Source organism: Polyodon spathula, chromosome 17, assembly GCF_017654505.1.
Source record: "Polyodon spathula isolate WHYD16114869_AA chromosome 17, ASM1765450v1, whole genome shotgun sequence".
Lineage (NCBI taxonomy): Eukaryota > Metazoa > Chordata > Actinopteri > Acipenseriformes > Polyodontidae > Polyodon > Polyodon spathula.
The window spans coordinates 5,250,328-5,267,088 of record NC_054550.1 but is presented as its reverse complement, the minus strand read 5'-3'; the positions used below and the strand labels follow the sequence as shown (position 1 = coordinate 5,267,088).

The window sequence follows — 16,761 nt, the reverse complement described above, 5'->3', positions numbered from 1 at the left end:
TGCTAACAAACAGGTTTGGCATAAACACAGGTTCTTTCAAAGGCAGGCTGTTACAAAAACAATTGAAAAATAACACTGAGATGCCATAACAACACCTGTGCATTCCCTGTGTATTAGGCTGCAATTGCACCGTGGCTGAATCATAACAAAATCTATCCTAAATCTTGTTTACAAAACCAAGGCCACACACAAACCCACATATTATTAACAATGCTTGCTGTAGTATCATTTTAAAAGAAAGGCTATTTGCTGACCTAGATATTCCACTAAAACAATTTTTAAATGATAAAAAGAACTGTTGATTATCTTAACCATAAATAATCACATTGGTTTTGTATACAAATAAAAGCATGTGGTTCTCGTCAGTAGCTTCAAACAACTGTTGATATGATCTGAGGGTTCATTTATTATAAACAGTCCTTTGTCTGTAAGATTTGTTTAAAAATGCTAAAGTATGAGGCCAAATAAATGGAACCTATAATTCATATAGTTACATTCCAGCCTTAATCTCTAGTAGCAAGTTCCTATTAGAAACATCTGGTTCAGGAATGATTACTGCTCAGGTTAATGAGAAGGTATGGGCCTTCTTTTTGGTCCGTCTTCCAAGTAACACAAGGTTAAGTGACAGCATAACACTGTTTTAAGAGAGGGCTGCAGTCAGTAGTAAATTTAAAGTGGAGCAATGTGATTAGACATTTGTTGTAAGGCTTCTTGTAAAAATTACAGATCAACTCACTGCTATTATAACCTGGTGTAGAATAACTGTCTGGAATACCAGAAGAACACAATCTGTTTTCAAACACAAGCAAAACATCTCCAGATGCTTGTAAAACCTTTATTTGACCCTTATTGACGAAGCTTCTGCCATGTGGTGAGCTGGAACTGTTTATTTTAAATCACATGTGTTTTAATACATATCACACTTATTAATAGACCCACGTTACTTTTTCATAACATCAAGCACTCATTCCAGTCAAGAAGAGACAGGTTTTTGCTACATGCTTAGTCTAATGCCTTTCGACTGTAACATCACTGAAGGCATTTGTCCAGATACTTGTAGCTTATTTTTTGACTTAACTGGTATATCAGCAATTCAAAAAATGACCACATTTTCAAGATGGCTGTAAACTACACCTCAAATCTCCTTCATCTTTTGATTTCTGATCGTTCTCAAGCAAAAGCCTCTGCTAGTGTTTACTATGTGCCAGACACAAATGAGAAAATTAAAACAGGAAATCAAATTAGGAAGAAAAAAAAACACACGCCCTTTATTTCCCTCCTTCCAAATTCCTTCTCATTCTCGACAGCCACATGCATTACTAGTTTTCTTTTATTGCACAGACAGCCGACTTCCACTGAAATATGAATCTGTGGTCATGGAGGGAATGCAAAACAGTTCGTACTGAACATATTGTGATTCTGGGTTTACAAGAGCATATGTTACCAGTTTGCTCACATGCAGGAAGTCTTCAGAATTTCAGATCTGTTAAATATGCACCTGCTGCAACAAGTACTCTGGAGCCCTGATATGACACTTGATATCAATTACAGAGGTCAACTCTAAATATGAGTATTACTGACGCATTCATATTGTGAGCAGCTGCTTCTTACAATGACTTACAGCATACAGCATGTGCTAACAGATTCTTAAACCTACACTAATAGGGTTGGCACAGGGATTAAACAAGTGTCACACAAGTCTGATTTGATTTTGATCTGGAAGGCAATTTTCAGTGAGTTGCTCCATTGACATCACATCGGGCTACACCCAGTCTCAATGATTGCAGTATGAAGCCAATCGCTAGTCCTTCCCCCCAAGACCACTGCATTTTGACTTACATCTTGGCAAAGACAAATTTAAGTAAAATAATGTGTGATACTGTGGGCTGCAGAAACAACATCATCCTCACCACCAGAAAGCTATCATAAACACAAGGAAATTGATGTCAGTGTATGTAAGAGGTGAACAATGTGAGAGCTGGGAATTAAGTTAAACACCCTAGTACTTACAGTACAGTGTCAATAAGCCCGGGAAGGAATTTGGCACTGCCTGATAAGGAAGTATCATAGCTGGACGCCAGTCAATGCAAACAACGTCAGAATTACCGAGAGACCTACATTTTATTCCACAGGAACAATTCTGTGTGAAAAAAAAAAACAGCTGCCTCAACGAGGTTCAAAGCCCAAAGCTGTAGCTGTAATTTTAAACATTTAAAAAGCACATTCACACTGTGATAACTCCCCTAATGATCATTACAAAATGTAAATGTTGGTTCACGCAGTGAAAGAATGACAATCAGAGGCTAGACGTTAGTGCAGAGCTGCAGCCAAGCCTTGCTGTTTGCTTTTCCACACTTGAGCCACTGCTGAGTACACATTTTGCTTTGATTTCTCTGTTTAAGATGTTTTAAGGCCAATAGTTCAGTTTTGGCGTTTTAAAGTGTAGCACAGGTGCCTCTCCACATTTGAAATTGCCAAGAGACAATCCCTAAAAATAAACACGATCTGGACATTATAAAAAGAGAATGAAAAGAGGCGTGGTGGGATTACCTTAAGAATAAAATAGGTATAATGTTCAGTAGACTAGATCAGCAAGGTTATAGACAGCAATCAAAATATGCCTTTGAGTTCACATGTCAAAAGTTTAAATATGTAACAGTGTTTTGAAACTGAAATGAATCAGCCGCTCCCTGCTCTCTCCAAATTTCACATAGCCACACTATTTGGTACACCAAAACATCAGTCTTGTTTGAAAGCCATTATTAAATCACAACCTTTATATTTCACAGATAAACTAGGAATCTCCCAAGCTGCTTCCCATCCCAAACTTGCCCACCACTCTTTAATCACTAATCTGCCAGCAATTACAGTATATGTTTAAGTGCTCCTAATGACTTTAATAGGCTGTTACTGTATATACCCATCACCTCTAAAAGCTTCCCCGTGAAAAAAAATTCAGTATAGCAAATAAAAAAGCTAAAGAAAATGCTGGCGATAACAGCGTTTATACAGTGTGTAATTGAAAACTGACCGCTCCAGGCAGTAGTAGGGGTTCCCCTATTTGACAGAGTTAGGGGGCTCCCAGTTTGTGTTCCAACCAGTGGACACATACTGGAGTTTAAAAAAAGTCTGGTTTTGGACTGGGTACATAAAAATCTGAACTACGGAAGACTCTAGCAGATAGATATCAAATAATTATATCTAAAAATAAAAGGCTTGACTGAGGGTTGAGCTCTCTGCAGATGGCAAACCTCACAGCCTTTCTGAGATAAACTGGAAATTAACTGAAACATGTCTCGTCCCCATGTCTCGTTTCTGCTTGGCAGAAGCTGAACATACGAAAGCTTCTGCTGGCTAATTACTTCGGAGAGGCTGTTTCAGCACACTGGCAGCCTTGCCCACTCCTGCTGGTTGGTATACAGTTTCACTTTAAAAGATATTGCTGATGGGAGAATTTGAAGACGAAGGCTCAATTTCTTGTCATGCTTGGCTGGTTGGTATCTCTCAGCAGGTGGGTTGCACAGCCTTGTGGGTGAAGAAGTCTGGAGTCTACCTGGTAACCCTTCAGCTCTTTCTAGTTCTTTAACTCAGCTGGACACCACTGAGCTACCTGGCTGCTGTAATCTTTTACTCTTACCAGCAACAAAAAAAAACCCAACTGAAAAATACCATGTAGGTAATTCCTTGGAAAACAACTGGAACAGCCTGCAGTTCTTTTCTAATATCTTCATTCTGCCTCCTTATTAAATGCTGTGAAGTACTGACAGGCAATTAAAATCTGTTTCAGGTGGGCTCCATAAATTCTTGTTGGATTACTGCTGGCGCATCAATGAAGCTGTAACCTAAGAAGATGCAGCTACTTACATGGGTATTGAGAAGCATCCTTTGTCAGTGGTGAAGAAAGGCCTGCCAATACATGCCCAATGAGCCAAAAGATGAAATGCTATTAATATCTGTGTAAAGACGGGGTTGGGCTACTAGTTCACTAGTATCTGCTGAATGCCTTTTACAGAGCATTATGAAATGAATATACACAAAGGGCAAAAACCTTTTCAATGTAGCCTTGCTTAAAGAATAGGGAGGTCACTGAATATGAAAAGTTTCTTTAGAAAACGACCAGTGCCTAACAGTAAAGGAAGCTCTACTTATTTGACAAATTAAGAATTCAATTCCTATAATTATTATTATGGAGTTATGGAGCCACACCTCATAATGATATAGTTCTGAGTCTTACAGAGTGAATGTCATACTGTGTGTAGAGTAATATAGCGAGTACAGGTCAACTATTTAGCGTAAACAGAACACGGAAGAATTAAAATACCACTAATAGACCTCCTTTCCAAATCTTGCAGAATGTATGCTGTTGCATCAATAAAAGCATTTTGGTGAATGTCACAACAGGACAATACAAATATTAAGAAGAAACAGATACATCATAATTAGTACTCATGTCAATACCACATATCTATAAACATATTAAATACAAGTTTTATTCAAAAGTGCACTTTTATACAGCATTCGGTCATTCAGGACAACCTCAGTGAATAAGAAATGATTGAAGTTGTTGAGTTGATTGTGCTGGGCCAGTAAACAAAGTAACTAAGACTCTCCTTTTGTTTTGGAAAATTAGGGCGTGAACTAATAAAGAAATCATTGTATTCTACCCCTCTCCCCCATCAGAAAATATTAATATAACGTCTTGAGAGACCAGAGGCAAAAGACACAATCACATGATCTAGGCACCATTGTATCTTCATGAGTTCACTTGACCTGATCTGTGTCAGAGCACAAAAGCTAACTTTTTCATAGGCGCACACTGGCTGTTAGTCCTCTGAATTACAGTGATGCATGCTTACATTGTACAACAGCACACTACGATTACTGTAGGTCGAAAGGTACAAAAAGCCCTTTATTCTTTCTGATTAAAATGCTAAGCTTATTCAGGGAGCACCCATGCATATTAAACAATATGCTGCACTACCACCACTCACTTGAACGATCATCAGCTTCTAAAGGGAATTATATCAGCAGCAAGCATTCTTACTGTAATACGCAAGCCTGAGAAATAGGGATTGAGTGATGAAAAGAACAGAGACATCTTATTGCAGGCGGTCCTATTTAAGGCAAGCAGAACCAACAAAATATTCCTCTGCCTTTATAAAAAAGTTCCATGTGGTGTACTTTGATGATTAAAGTGTTACAAAGTATAGCAATAATAATAATAGTAATAGTATAATAACTTATTAAATGCTATAGCTAACTTGAACTCTGCAACTGTTAAGAGCTGAAAACAAGTAAAAGGGTCTAATTAAGCAGATTATCAGTTCACTTAAGGGTCTAGTTAAGTAACTGAGAGCTGAGCTGGAATGAAAACCAGCAGTAACCCTCAAAATATACAGCAAAGCTCAGGCAAGGTACATGAGAGCATGGTAAACATGATGAAACACGCTAATTGAAAAGGATAAGCAGTTAAACATGGTGAAATGCAAAAGGCACTTTATACATGTCATTAGCAAATACCTGGCTATTGACTGCTTGTGAAGCACAGCGCTGAAAACTTGAAAACGCTGCCAGCAACAAAAACACAGACCCTGACCTGTGTGTATACTGCACTATTGCCAACCACACCTCTGCAGAAATCATGAGACAAACTCTTAGAAATCAAGAGATTTGGCCTTCGATTCGCTAGATTTTATTTTTCAAAACGTAAACCAGTATTTCAATGCTAAGAGACAACCAATCTTTTCAGTTTTTTTAAACCTCATTAACAACAGTTTATATTGAGTCTATAACACCTCAAATCTCTTACGAACGTCTATTAGTGCTTCTCTAAATGCATAACAAAATCAGACAATCCAGATCAGCACTCAACATTACAAACAACATGATCTATTATTGTACCTGTTACTGAAGAGCAGACAGCTGCTGGAGTGTTGCATGTTTAGCAATATGAAGGAGCTGGGAAGCAATTAAACGTGCACAACAATGCTTTCAAGTGCAGCTTTTTGTCGCCGAGTCTCACTATCGACACTATCCTTTGCAATCCGACTGAATGTTGTTTGGGAATACCTGCCATATGACAAGTTTCTGACAAACATTCAAACTTTATACAGAGCGACAGAACTGAAGGCTAACCCATGGACAGGCTCTTGTGAAAATGACTCACAAAGAGTAATTCAAGATATAAGCCACCAGCAATATGTTCTGCATTGACTGATTTTGTTCTGCATTGCAATTGAAGTGTAAACAACATCAGGCATTTATGGAATGTAAGCAGTGATGGAATTTGAAAGATTACAGCAACTGCTTCAGTGTATGTCTTGAATTATTTCAAGTATCTATTAATATGGAATGCCAGTATGAATACATAACCCTTGGTCACTGTAACTTAAGAACAAAGACATAATCCATCTCCTCAGGGCAACCTGAAGCCTTTATGTTTCATGAACACACAGGCAGTGAACTACATTCGCCAGACCTAATTTTACCTAATATTATTCCTCTGACCTGCTGTCGAACTGAAACTTGCAACTGGGTTATGCAATTTTTATATATTATAGAATGCATAACATGTTTCTATTTTCTGTATATTACACATACTTTAACAGACTTGAAATGACTTTCCTATAACCTGCATTATTTCAAGCGTGTTCTTCCTAATAATATCGGAGCTGAACTTCAGTGTGCCCCCATTAATAACGTCCACTGAGACCGGGATCATCTCAAGGACACAGTGTAACGTGCTGTACTGTTCTGCTGTAGCAATGTCAGTGCGAAACAACTCAGTGAGCAAGGCAAGCTGTCCTTTGTTTCACCTACAACATAACATAAGCATTCACTAAAGCCAAGCAAATGCTCGTCTGTACAGTATATGAATAGTAGTGAACAAGCTGACAAAAGCTGCTGTAATGCATCCTGTATGAAGACGTTAGAGCTGCACATATGGCAGAGAACATACTCTCAAACAGAACATACTCTTGACCAGTTTATACCTACAGAATAATACATTCCATGTCACTTTTTTTTTTTTTAAGCATCAAGACAGAAAGTGTCAGTGGGTTCTTTCTTTGGCACATGCATGGCCCCGCTAATGTTTTATTTGCTCATTTAACGGGGGGAGCCATTGTGTACCTCCTACAGTCATGAACTGATGCCAGACTTTTCTTTATAGTGATTGTTATTCCTCTTTTCATGATCCCCTGCATGCATTATAATAAACCAATTATTAATGGAAGAAAAGGACTTTGTGTGTTTTCTTCAGAAATGTCGGAACTCACTTCACCAGTGATCTAGTATCCCAGTTGAAGTGTGGGTTAATGCACAAGCCTAAAATTCAGACAAATAAATACTCAATCTGAAACTTCTATTTACTGTAGGATACAAAGTAGTGCCCAAATCCATGTTTTCTATCACAATCCGCTTGTCAGAAATAATACAATTCATTATTGCCTTATAAGTCAGTTATGAACAATGCTGGAAGGTTGCTGTGTTACCTTTGTATTTTATATAAACAGAAGCATTGCTTTGGGAACTGCAGTGTACACAGCTATTCAGCAAGCATAAATAAAGACAGCTCAATGAGCAGGATGACTGATTGCATGGCAAACTAAGCAAACTGAAATCATAACAAGGGGTAGAGAAAATATGATTATGGCTGTAGTTCACTGTGCTACTTTTTCAATATGATTAGTACTGTAGTTCACTGTGATACTTTTTCAATATGATTAGTGCTGTAGTTCACTGTGATACTTTTTCAATATGATTAGTGCTGTAGTTCACTGTGATACTTTTTCAATATGATTAGTGCTGTAGTTCTCTGTGCTACTTTTTCAATATGATTAGTGCTGTAGTTCACTGTGATACTTTTTCAATATGATTAGTGCTGTAGTTCACTGTGATACTTTTTCAATATGATTAGTGCTGTAGTTCTCTGTGCTACTCTTTCAATATGATTAGTGCTGTAGTTCACTGTGAAACTTTTTCAATATGATTATGGCTGTAGTTCACTGTGCTACTTTTTCAATATGATTAGTGCTGTAGTTCTCTGTGCTACTTTTTCAATATGATTAGTGCTGTAGTTCTCTGTGCTACTCTTTCAATATGATTAGTGCTGTAGTTCTCTGTGCTACTCTTTCAATATGATTAGTGCTGTAGTTCACTGTGATACTTTTTCAATATGATTAGTGCTGTAGTTCACTGTGATACTTTTTCAATATGATTAGTGCTGTAGTTCTCTGTGCTACTCTTTCAATATGATTAGTGCTGTAGTTCTCTGTGCTACTTTTTCAATATGATTATGGCTGTAGTTCACTGTGCTACTTTTTCAATATGATTATGGCTGTAGTTCACTGTGCTACTTTTTCAATATGATTAGTGCTGTAGTTCTCTGTGCTACTTTTTCAATATGATTAGTGCTGTAGTTCACTGTGATACTCTTTCAATATGATTAGTGCTGTAGTTTGCTGTGATACTTTTTCAATATGATTAGTGCTGTAGTTCACTGTGCTACTTTTTTCAAAATGTAGTAGCAAGATATACATGTATGGCCACAACTTTTGAATTACCTATCTGAACATAATTTAGATCTTTGATTTAACATCACGAAACCGAAGAAACTACAAAATGTTATCGCAAAATTCTACCGGAAGCCATAATAACATTATTCATCAGGTTTCATTCGACTTTATGAAGCTAGTTCATTCTGGCCATAGCTGTAAATGTGTAGAAGATTTTATTTTATAAATTAGCTAAAACAACACTTCACATGCCTCTATTAAATTATCATCAAAGCTGTGAGGTAATGAGCAGAAACAGCTGTAATCACTAGAATTTTCTGCTGACTAATAAGCTATGAAAAGTGCATTGCATAAAGATCCACATAGCATTCTATATTAGGATATTTGGTGTCAGTGTTTAAGTAGCTAAGAGGGAGCCAGATGTCTATATCACCAGCTTGATAATGACACTGATACACCAGATCAGGTACAGTATTGCTGTTAAGAAACAGTGTCTCATTTGCTCTCAAGTAGAGTAATGCATTGCAGAATTCTTTACCCTGCTGTACCCCCCCCCCCCCCCCCCCCAACACTTTGAAACTTGAACTGTGGAAGACGCATGTTGGGACATGAGTCAGATCACGTTACCTCCCTTATGTATGAAGGTTACAAAAGCACCCTCCTTAGTAGTGTTTCCTATGATGACACCAAACAGAAATTCAAACAAATCATTCAGTGTAGCTAGCAGCATTGCAATCAGTATCTTGCAGCTGTTTGGTAATATTTTAAAAAAGAAAAGGGCAGTATTTGTTTGATAAGCTTCCATTGACATCGGTAGCGGTTTTGTCCTGTACAAACTCAAGATTCAAATTTATGACAATTAATTCATTGCATTGGATTTATGTACTGTAATAATCCAGTTCACCTACGAATCTGAGTTATTAGGAAACAAGAAGCCTTTTAACCTCACAAAGCACCACAGCTGAATACAAAGGATTACAAACTAATGTTTTCTAACAATTCTGTAATGAAACTTGGAGGCTTCAGGTGGAGGTATTAAATAGGCAAGAACAGGTTAAGACTACCACAGTGGAGACGGCTATACATTGTAGTACCTACATACCTACTGAAAGATAAACAGCTTCAATATGTCTTGTTTATATATAACAGACAAATTTTGCTATAAAATACCTTTCCAAACTACTAACACGGTGTTGCATCTCAATTGACCTATTTATTTTCAAACAACAGTGACAAAAAAAAACAACAGTAAATACAGCCAGGAAAATCTAGTGAGCAGACTTCTGTTCAATGTTTTTCAGTTTCAACTGAGACTGTATTTTGCATTTGTCATGCTATTATTTTCCATATCACCATCTCCTAAACCCTACAGAGTCAAAGTAAACAAAATGAAGATAAAGTAGGGTGCTTTACCTCTAACGACACAAACATCTACACAGTGCACCACATCCCTAAGTCTAGACTGTCATTTTGTGCTACATTATAAAAGTGGGCAAGCAGTCTGATGAGTGCATTCGTTTGACTTTCTGGGAAAACCACATGTATTTATACTTTGCGAAGCTTCGAAACCAATTTGGACTCGCTGTACACAACAAGCTAGGAACTCTTGTTATGGTGTGTTGCAGTTTTTCATTGCTGGCTGTGTTTCATGACCTGCAGGGATGATTTATGTTTTGCTACACGTAAATAGCAAACTTAGCATTAAAGTAAGAACACTTAAACAGCTCACAGTTTGTCTTTTGGGTTTTTTTTCTATGTGGGCGTCGCCAATGGTTTTTACCTCGGTTTTCTCCCCAATTTGAAATGCCCAATTATTATTTTTTTCCGGGTTCACGGCTGCAACCCCCCGTCGGGGAACGGAGGCTGAGACACGCGTCCTCCGAAATGTGCTCCTGCCAATCCCTCATTTCTCGCACTGCGGATCCACAGCGAAGCCACCAGACCCATAGTGCCGGAGGACAACGCAGATCTAAATGGCTCCACTGCAGAACCGCAGGAGCCCTATCGGCCACAGGGGTCGCTGGTGCACGATGAACCATGGATTGCCATGCCGACCTAAGCCCTTCCTACCCGGGCGGCACTCAGCCAATTGTGCGCTGCCCCCTAGGAAACCCCTGGTCACAGTCAGCAATGACATAGCCTGCGATCTCCAGGCTATAGGGCATATCATGCACTCTACGCGGAGCACCTTTACCAGATAGGTGACTGTGGTTCTTAAACCAGACACAGCAGTTCTATATTGCACTGGCTTGATCTTCTAGGTGGTCTAAAATACCAGTAACCCAAACAAATAAATCATGTTTCCCATTAACACATGTATGTTTTCATTAGTGGTTTACATTCGGAATTTGTACAGAACCACCACGTGCCTTTTGAGTACAGTAAGGAAGCCTATTTAATATTAAATTCTAACTTATCATGTGTTACCGTTTCCTCAGAAAGTGGGTTCTGCTTGTCCTGTCCTCGTGGTTGCAGCCTGACACCTTGTTGCACTGCAGCTCTGAACTTGAGAAACTTCCATGCACAGAACAGAAAATAGGAGGCGCTTTTTTATACAGAGAATTGTGGGAGTCTGGAACCAACTCCCCAGTAATGTTGTTGAAGCTGACACCCGGGGATCCTTCAAGAAAGATGAGTTTATTGATGAGATTCTGGGATCATTCAGCTACTAACAACCAAACAAGCAAGATGGGCAGAATGGCCTCCTCTTGTTTGTAAACTTTATGTTCTTAGAAATGTAATTCAGGACTGGAACCTCAAGTGAAAACACATATCAGTACTTTAGTGCTGTTTGTTTTTTTCTTTCAAATACAGTAGCGCTTCTAGAAACACCAGTGATCAGACCTTTAATATTGTTTTCTTTTTTATAAGAAAATGCGCTACACAATAGCATTTTAGGCAAAACCAATCCTAAAGCAGCTGTTTGTGCTGTTTCTGGTTCCTCAGTAGAGGTTTAAGAGTACACTGCACGGTATGATGTAAGGGATCACCACTTCGTACATTCACAAGTATTGTACCAAACACCATTGACAAATAAGAGTTCATTCATTCCCGACTGCTAGCATGGGAAAGAACTTCTTTGACCTTATTTAAAATACATTAACTGCATAAACCATCCCCAAAATAAAATTCACAAGTGGCTTGTGTTATTCAGTGCAGCACTGAACGGATTCGACAAACAGTAAAGTTACACACCGTTGAATATACTGTACTACATACTGGTAAAAAAAAAAAAAAAAAAAAAAAAAAAAAAAAAAACCTTCTTTCTGCTGATTCATTATTTAACTGTTCCTGTTTTAACCTGAAGAGTTTAAAAGTAACTCTATACTGAAACAGTAACCTGAGAGGGAAACAAGAATAAACCACTATTATTCCTTAACCCAAAGGAAATAATTAATTCAACGCAATTAGCACACACATTATATATATATATATATATATATATATATATATATATATATATATATATATATATATATATATATATATAGCTCGCGTTAGTCACTTGCTACAAACTTATGACACTTGCTACAAATAGAAAAGAGGTTAGTTTGCGTCTTAACTTACATTAGTCTCCACTTGTCAGATGATACTTTGAACTGGAAAGTGCTGTATTTCCACGAAAGAATTGTGTAGCAGGCAAGCGGGTTAGAAAAATCCCTATCCTCTATACTTCTTTCACGATCTCCAGCCACATCAGCGACAGTGTAAGCGGGTCGTGTCCTCTCAATGAGATCGAGTGAGGCTGGTGTGTTTCACAAGCACGCCTGGGAACTGCTCACAGCTTTTTTTTTTGTGGGTGGGGCTCCCGTAGAATGACGTCCAATGGCAAGTTTGCCGACTCCCTAGAGAGACGCACCCGTAAAGCGAGCTTTGCCCCGTAAAGGGACTGTCAGCATTTTATCAAGTTCTCAGCGTGGAAAGTCCTTGAGCGGCAGTTCTAAACTGCAGACTCGCGTCTCCTGTGGACTACGCTGTATTACATTGAAAACAACAGGGGAACAGCGCTTTGTCTAGAAGCTCGTAAACTGAAGTGGTCAACAAACACAGAAGTCAATTTCAGTCTCCGCGCTGTGTTACTGTTTAACAAAATAGAAAACGAATGCCTGCGCTATATAAGGTTTTGTTTTTTGTTTGTAAATATGGTAATTATGAAAACAGCTATTTTACCCGCACATTTATGCTCCACAGTGTATAGATTTTATTATACCCAAGATCAACGTTTCGTTCTTCAAGAGATCTTCATCTGGAAACGCTCTTGTTTGTTTCTGTTAAACGGTCTTTTGTTTGTATTGCTAGTTAATTTAATGTCGTTTATTACAACCGTAGTTTCTAGTTTATAAATAGATTATTTCAAGTAATCTATTACAAATAACGAGCACGTTAGTAAGCTAGTTTCTAAGAAAGAAAACAGTGGCTATCAAAACGTCTGCAAACCTTTTTTCTGCCGTGTTTTTTATTCAGGTAAATTCCCTGTCAATACAGTTCGTATTTATGAACATTCGCAGAGACCTAGACGTGGTTACTGGGGCAACATTCAAATTCTGAACACATATGCAAACGCGCCTAAATGTATGCTACCCCCCCCCCCCCCCCCACACACACACACACACACACACACACACACACACACACACACACACACACACACACACACACACACACACACACACACACACACACGCACACAGAGACAGACACACGGACACACACTTTTGCATTCCTATAGTTGTGGGGACTTCTCATTGACTGTCACTATATTTTTATTTACTATGTCTAATATAGTGGCACATTTTTTTTATTTTATTTTGTACAGGCATATTTAGTTATAAAACGTGTTTTACAAAGTCCCGTCCCCACAGCGTCGGTTTTTCAGGAGTTACTATCTTTACTGGGGCATTGCTTGCAGGCAGTGATGTGTAATGCAGCAGTTTAGGGGTTTCACATGATGAAACCTACTTCGTGATCCGAGCTGAGCTGCACAATATTCTGAGGACTTCAGCCCTGCAGGCTCATACTGCCGCACGAAGTGATTGTAAAACAATGGCAGAAAACAAATTGCAGTCATGTTTCAGGGATTGGAAACGGATACACGAGCTGCAGATTTGTATTATTAAAGAGCATATCAATAGTTTCTTCTTCTAGTGACTGCAGTAGCCTGCCCAGACCTTCCAGCTTTGAAAGGAAGGTGGCCAAACCAACCTCAAAAAAGGAAGTTTTTGAATTCACAATAGGTCGGTAAGGTTTTTGCAAAGGGTTTTGTTCTGCATTTTGGTTTTTAAAACCTGCTAACATCATTGTTTTCAAAACGCTTCTATATATATAATTCAAGCAGCTCGGCTTTATGTGTGTGTGTGTGTGTGTGTGTGTGTGTGTATGTAATAGTATATATAAAGCAGTAGAAAACAAAACTGTAGGGCTTAAATCAGGCAACAAGTTGTTGAAATGACGTCTCCCTCTTGTGGATATTTTGAGTCATGCAATTTCCTGTTACGAAAACCTCAAACCACATTGTGCAATATGGTTACTGAGACATTTTTTGGAGCCGTGTAATGAATGCTATCTATTGTTTCTGAGTCATTAACGGCAGCACATTGTGGTTTTCAATTTTGTATAAATTTCCAATAGTGACTATAACTCTTTTTACAGGCTTTATTTAACTCAGCACGCACCACCAACGGGTGGGTATAACGCGTAGTTGCGGTTCAGACTAGATTTTTGCACTACAGTCACATCAATGACATGGTTTTTAAATGTGAGGCTGTGTGAGACCTATTACAGCAATGTGGCACATCCAGTTAATTCACTGGTCTCTCACCTGGGTTCAAATCCAGCTGAGGTCACAAGAGTTTGGTTTCTCAGCATAGACCCGATACTAGATATGTGACCGTGTGGAAGCAGGTCAGCACTGGGTGAAGAACTGCAAATATTGCTCATTCACGATTACTGAATGACACATATTTAACTTCAAAGCGATTCATCTCTGCAAAGGAAGCAAGGAAACCAGCAAAATTAGGAAACTACAAATAAAATCTAAATGTTGGAAGGCGAGATCCTGGGATGAGCAGCTTGCTTTGCTAAACGAGGTTTGTTGAACGCAGAGTGCTGTAAAGTGAAGTACACGCCTTGAATGTAGATAACAGCTGTTGCCTGCCCTGTATTAAACCCCCTCCCGTCGCCGCGCTGTCTTGGCTGCCCGTTTCCACAGAAGCGCTGCAAATCGTTTGTCTTTCTACTTAATGACAGAAGTATGGCAAGATATCCAGCTCAAAAACTCGTTGAGCTGCAGCCCACTTCTACAGAATTGCTGTCGTCCCCACAACAAAAGCAGCAGCAAAGCTTGATTTCTCTCAGGAGGTGGTATTCTCTGCAGCTAATGGAGACTGAGAGATCTTCCAGAAAATGCAGGTGCTTCTATAAAGGCAACATTTCAGCTGGTGTTTACTTTAGCAGAACCAGCTCAGCGTCACGGTGCAGCAATGTTGAATGTGCATTTAAAGATAATATTGTGAAGTTATATCATATTCACACTCTTTAAATTGCTAGGGCTAAGAGAAAAACGTGTCTTCAAAATCTTGGATACCGCAGCATTCAGCAACAAATTTTTGTCACACATCCTCTGTAACAGCTGATAGAAAACCGTTTCTGCCTTGTAAAACACTTTCAAGAAAGTTCCATCATGACTCTTTTACTCCCCCAGCTGGAGAAAAAAGACAATTACAAAAAGACCAAAGAAATATTTTCCAGACCAGGCTTTGCCTTTAAATTCTTTGGTGTTGAAACAAATTGTTAATATTTTAAAAGACATTACGTTATCTTAATTGGACTACCCTAGCCCACACAGCTGCCATTATTACATTTACTGTTTCTGGTTATTTGTCCAACTAGCAACTATTTCATTTACCGAAATGGGAAAATACAGGAAGCCAAAAACCCAAAGGTAGCATAACCTTATCATTGAAACCTCTGCTGTAAAATTAATTAATAAAAATCCAAGGTGGCTTTTCCCATTGGAGTGTAAGTTGAACAAACCAACCCCTATACACAGAAATGGACCATAGAAAAGGCAAGGTCAGTGCTAAGGGATGGACAGGAGGCCTTGCTTCAGGTGAGAATGATGGAAAAGCACCTGGAATGTTGCGGATTTATATAAGTTTAATATAGTGGTGAATACTATAGTGCAATATATGGATTGCAAAATATATTGTACTGTATGTGCAATAAACAATGTGTACTGTAAACCTAATGGCATGTTTTGGACTCTGTCTCCTAATAAGGGCTTCCTAGACTGATCTGTAACTTTCTGGCTGGTCTTGCTTATCTGGTTGTCTTTATTTTATTAAAGATAGGGGTATTTTTGGAATTCAAAGATTTTATTAAGGGCATCAGATACCAATATAAGACGGCTTCATTGCTACTGCTTCCCTCAGTGTTCCAGAATGGAAAGCACTTCACCTGACTGAACTCGGTATATAAGCACTGGGTCATGTGTGTATATATATATATATATATATATATATATATATATATATATATATATATATATATATATATATACAGCTCTGGAAAAAATTAAGAGACCACTGCAAAATTATCAGTTTCTCTGGTTTTACTATTTATAGGTATGTGTTTGGGTAAAATGAACATTTTTGTTTTATTCTATAAACTACTGACAACATTTCTCCCAAATTCCAAATAAAAATATTGTCATTTAGAGCATTTATTTGCAGAAAATGACAACTGGTCAAAATAACAAAAAAGATGCAGTGTTGTCAGACCTCGAATAATGCAAAGAAAATAAGTTCAGACTCATTTTTAAACAACACAATACTAATGTTTTAACTTAGGAAGAGTTCAGAAATCAATATTTGGTGGAATAACCCTGATTTTCAAGCACAGCTTTCATGCGTCTTGGCATGCTCTCCACCAGTCTTTCACATTGATGTTGGGTGACTTTATGCCACTTCTGGCGCAAAAATTCAAGCAGCTCGGCTTTGTTTGATGGCTTGTGACCATCCATCTTCCTATTGATCACATTCCAGAGGTTTTCAATGGGGTTCAGGTCTGGAGATTGGGCTGGCCATGACAGGGTCTTGATCTGGTGGTCCTCCATCCACACCTTGATTGACCTGGCTGTGTGGCATGGAGCATTGTCCTGCTGGAAAAACCAATCCTCAGAGTTGGGGAACATTGTCAGAGCAGAAGGAAGCAAGTTTTCTTCCAGGACAACCTTGTACTTGACTTG

At 38.5% G+C, this 16,761-nt stretch overlaps 1 protein-coding gene across 1 annotated transcript in view; it reads right to left on the bottom strand.

Moving 5' to 3' along the window:
- Positions 1-12,290, bottom strand: part of LOC121329865 (F-actin-monooxygenase MICAL2-like) — a 71,254-nt gene extending 58,964 nt beyond the window's left edge. The window contains 1 exon segment of the mRNA XM_041275820.1: positions 12,084-12,290. The gene's annotated coding sequence lies outside the window, so the exon portion shown is untranslated.
- Positions 12,291-16,761: the final 4,471 nt, after the last annotated feature.